Source organism: Trachurus japonicus, chromosome 2, assembly GCF_045865225.1.
Source record: "Trachurus japonicus isolate A0001 chromosome 2, Traja_1.0".
Lineage (NCBI taxonomy): Eukaryota > Metazoa > Chordata > Actinopteri > Carangiformes > Carangidae > Trachurus > Trachurus japonicus.
The window spans coordinates 216630-222094 of record NC_140908.1 but is presented as its reverse complement, the minus strand read 5'-3'; positions in this window follow the sequence as shown (position 1 = coordinate 222094).

The following is a 5465-nucleotide window of genomic DNA, read 5'->3' as shown; positions in this document are numbered from 1 at the left end:
ATTTCTTACATATTAAGCAGACGTTATATTCAGTGCTTTTATTTTGAAAGCGTCTCTCAGAGACCTCATAAACTTCCGGTGCTTCGGATTTTACTGGCAGTAGGAAAAGTGTGTCTGCAAGGCCAAGAGTGTCTTCAATGCTAAAAGTGTGCCTAACTTACATGAAATGCCCTAGCACCTGGCTAATAAGGGGCACAAGGTTTGTTTTTGTTACCTTTTCATGCTATATTTATGTCCGGCTCGGGTTTGGTTGCAAAAAGGAAAACTAATGATTCAGTACTCATTACCTACTCATTTTGATGTCTCACTTTACTATAAGGTACACAAAAAGGGTAACTAATGATTAAGTAATGATTCAGTACTCATTACCTACTCATTTTGATGTCTCACTTTACCTTAAGGTACACAAAAAGGGTAACTAATGATTAAGTAATATTTAGTTCCTCAGTAATTTGATTAGGAGTTACTGAAGAACTTGCCATTAACTAATATTGAGTTCCTCATTCATTCCAAATTTGTTTCATAGTAAATAACTACTCTAAATTTTGTGCACCTCAAACAACTTTACGGTGAACCACGGTGTGATCAGTATACAGTACACACAGCCCCATGACACATTCATTTAGCCTACCAAACATGTGACAAACTATCATATTTATTTCGAAGGCAACATGGATGGTCATATTAATGTGTATGTGGTCTGAAATTAATGAATAAAATCTTCTCAAGAATCCTCCTGTCTGTGATTTTTTTTTAAGGAACTACTAATGTAAAGATGAAGAAATGAAAAACCACTCATTATGTGTCACTTTAGGTCATAAAGGTTAACTACTGGACAGGTTATTGAGTAATGATTCTGTACTGATGAAGTAACTAGTTCACTAATCATCAAGTTGTGATTAACTTTCTATGAAATTTGATCATGATTGTGATAGGGAGAGCTCCCCCTCCTTCCACTGGCAGCTCGCCCACGGCCACGCCCCTCCAATCAGTACCGATTCCTAACAGCTGAGGCTAGATCACTTCCTGGTCATCTTCAAATGTAGCTGCAGACAGCCAGCTGTAGGTTCTCCTCACTCTCTCCTGATCCTGCACTGCCACGAATGGCAATGTTTAGTTAAGGTATGCTTCTCCTCTTTTTGTTAGAAGTAAGTTCTGGCATATGCACTTAGCACTTTCCTTACATTTGTACAGGTGCAGGACTGAGCACTTAAGCTGCTGGTCACCGTGTTCCCTTCCTCGTTTGGTGCAGCACTCATCATGTGTGTCGTTTATACAGCGATTATGGTCCTGTGGTCCGATATACATAATATAAATAGCAAAAAGAACCAAAAAAATTCATTCAGTCTATCAGCCGTGGGCCTGCATAGAAATTGACCAATGGGCCTGACCGGGGTGCTCTGCACCCTGCACACCGTGGCCCTGCTGAGCTCCTGGTCTTCCTCCTCTCCCCGACACACAGCTGCTTCCAGCCGCAGCCTGAGCGGGTCTCTCTGCACTGCGGCGCCGCGGAGCTCCAGGCCCCGGTCTTTCTGCTCCTCTTCCCCAGACACAGCACCCTGTGGCCGGTCACCCAGCGCGAGGAGTCTCCCTGTAGCATGAGGCTGTGCTAATGGTTGCTAATGGCGGCGCTGCTCGTACTAGCGTCGCCGCGGTCCCGTTGCCGGGGACGGCGACGACGGTACTGACACCACCTCGTTACCGGCAGCTGGTGCACAGCGGCGGCGCCAGCCCCAATGCCGCCGCTGTGCACCAGCTGCCGGTAATGAGGCGGTATTAGTGGGCTAGCGCCGAGCACAGCCTCATGCTACAGGGAGACTCTTTGCGCTGGGTGACCCAGGACAGGGTCCTGTGTGTGGGGGAGAGGAGCAGGAAGAGTCGGGGCTGGAGCTCCGCGGCGCCGCGGTGCAGAGAGACCCGGTCAGGCTGCAGCGGCGGTGCTGAGTTTATGTTGAACAGGTAATCTTTGGTTTTATTGTGGAAGTTGTTACTGTGAATATGACATTTTACTCCGCATTCAAAGCCGCGTTTGGTTTCTGCAGGCAGCAGGCTTGTTGCCTGCTCCGCTCTGCTCTGTGAGGGGAGGGGGGGGGGGGGCGTGTCGCGAGGAGGTCCCGAGGGGCGGGCCATACGAGCTCAGAGGGGAGGGGCGGGGGTGTGTGAGAGGTGCTTTTTTCAAATTTTTCTCATCCTCTTTCAAAACGTAGACCATAGCTTTAAGTGTTTCCTTATAATTTGTTGTAGCTATTAGGTTAAAACCTAAGTTTTGTTTGTTTCTTTTCTTTTGTAAACCAACATTGAGTTTATATCTTATTCTGGAGTCCTTTAATGCCAGTACAGGCGGGTTGGTCATAGGCTTACAGGTGGTGGCTCACTAGGTGGAGGGTTTCCCCACTCTCTGAGTTTTATTTGCATGTTTAATACTTTGTTGTGTTCTAATCTCTGTCTTCTTGCTTTGCAGTGTATGTGTGTGTAACCCCCCCCTTCTGGTACCTGGTGGTGGTGGTCCATCTTCCCCTCACTCCCCCACTCCTGTTGGCCTCCCTGATACCACCCATCTTGTTGGTAAATGCTCCAGTATAGTGACTTTTAGTAGAGAGTATATTTTCCTAGTGAGATTTTTAAGCCAAGTTGGCACGTTACAAATGTGAATTTTGTCTAAATAAAACTTGAATATTTTTGCAAAACTAGAAACTCACCTCTCTGCTCCTTCGTGCTTTAAACCAAAGAACCTGTGTAGTATTCTCTGGGTGAAATTCCCAGAGTGGTGTTGTCGCATTGTCAGGGGTATAGAGCTGCCCTGGTCACAATGAGTTAATGAAGAACTGATCATACTCATTAGTTCCTCAGTAACTACTCCTCTGAAATTTGATCAGGGGTTCCTGAAGAACTGACCATTAACTAATAGTTAATTAATCAGTAGTTCCTCAGTAACTACTGTAATTTTGTGTACCTCAATTCCTCACTAACTACTCATTAGTTCCTCATTAGTTCTTCATTAGTTCCTCATTAACTACTCTAATTTTGTGTACCTTATTGTAAAGTGTTACCTTATTGGGACATACATTTTTTTGGGGACGACATACATTCACTTCGGGACGGTTCCATATATATTTCGGGACGGTGGTCAAAAAAGCTAGTCTGGAGCCCTTGACACACACACACATTGATGTCGTCCTAACAGCGTGTGTTCTCAGGATTACTGGAAGTTTGTTAAGTGCGACCCGATTGAGCGGGCGCATAGAGCCCTGGGCGCGAGGCCCCCGGACAATGCTACTCCAAGATCCATAGTCATAAAATTCCTGAAATTCACAACTAAGGAAAACGTTATTCGTGCCGCCTGGAAGAAGCCTATCACTTTTGAAGGCAAACGGCTGTCCTTTGACCATGACTACGCAACTGAAGTGCTGTTAAAACGAAAGGAATACACGATAATAAAGAAGACACTTAAAGAAAAAGGAATCCGCTTTCAGACTCCGTTAACAAGGATGCGAGTATTCCTTAAAGATGGGCCTGTTACATATCACAGTGCTGAACAAGCAGCGGAGGGTCTACGTGCCAGAGGGATTGCAGTGCCCCACACCCGACTGACCAAGAAGACGCCGGACAACCCTCAGCTACCGTGGGAGAACGTGAAGGACCCCCGCCACGACCCGGGAAAATTCCAACGAAGCATCCGCGAGAGACTGCGGGGATTTCAGCGGCGCACCGGAGAGGAGGATACTACACCCGCTGGCGACTGAGAGAGGGAGCTTGGCTGCTTTATTCCCTCTCTGGCCCGCATCGGTCCTTGGATTTTGTTTTTGTTTTTTGACTGCAAAACGGGGATACGTAAGTTAACGCCTCAAAATTAATGATTGATTAGGTTGGTGATACACAGGCTCGGTCCCGTTGAGACTTATAAGTTTTGAATACTCCCACTCGAACCATAGCGTTTGTGCTGCTCAACTGCAGCTGGAATATACTTCATTACGTTTTGATCTTTGGGACATAATAACGGACCCTAATGTTACAAACTCTGTCTAATAAAACACCGGTAAATACGGAGCAAGCCACCAGCGAACTACTAGTTGTACTAGTCAGGGGCCCCACCCAGTGGTTGGAACACACCCCCACCTCAGAGGTTGGATTAGTCTGAACCTCCAAGTTGGAAGCACACTCATTTAACCTGCATTATAGTTATGTTTGTTCATACTTTTCTGTTGTGTTACATTGTTATTATGTTCTGAGGTCCAAGAGGTTATTGCCACAGGAACTGAGATGCTTCACAATTGTAGATTATGGGTGAAAGAGAATTTCATGTTGTCCCACTCAATGTAAATGGGCTCACCAGCCCTATTAAGAGGGCAAAGATGATAGCTAAGGCTAAAAAGGAGAAATCACAAATTGTATTCTGGCAAGAAACACACTTACAGTCTTCTGAACATGAAAAGCTAAAAAAGATGGGATTCAGAAATACATTTTATTCCTCTTACAAAAGAGGTCGCAAACGTGGGGTTGCAATTTTGATTTCAAACTCAGTTAACTTTGAATTTATATCAGAGATTAAGGATAAGGAGGGAAGATTTATATTGGTCAAGGGTAAATTGGACCACAAAGAGGTGACCCTACTTAATATATATGCCCCTCCTGGTAGCAATAAGGCTTTCTTCAAGAAAATCTTTGATTTAATTATATGTGAAACTTTTGGTGTTCTCATTTGTGCAGGGGATTTAAATATGATACTTAACCCAAAACTAGACACAACTAACCAAAGAAGAAAAAAAAAAAACTTAGAAACATGGGTAAAGAAAAGACTACAGGATTTAGGATTGATAGATATATGGCGCGATCTCCATAAACAAGATCGACAATACACTTTCTATTCTGCACGCCATAATGTACACTCCAGAATAGATTACTTTTTTTATGTATAACTCTGAAAAACATAGAGTAAAGGAATGTAGGATGGGCACAAGAGACCTGTCAGACCATTCTAGCTTGTACTTAAAATTACACGTGGATAGCAAACGCAAAAATACGTTATGGAGATTAAACACAAGTTTGCTAAATGACCCAGGATTTAAAACAACTATTAAAGGAGAATTACAAACATACTTGGAAAATAATAACAATGGGCAGGTGAATGCTGTGACACTGTGGGACGCTGCAAAAGCTGTCCTCAGAGGTAAAATTATTTCAACTACTGCCTTCATGAAGAAGGCAAAAGCCCAAAGACTGATTGACCTGCAAAATAAACTCCTAGAATTAGAGCAGTTGCATAGTAAGCAGAAAACTCCCCCTCCTACTGCAACAGATGAGACCTGTTAAGCAGGAAATAGATAAAATTCACAGTGAAGAGTTAGAGAAAAAGCTCCGGTTTTTGAGGCAAAAATATTATGAGACAGGTTCAAAAGCAACAAAACTGTTAGCTTGGAGGCTACGCAAACAACGAGCTGAAAACACTATTCATGAAATAAGAGACC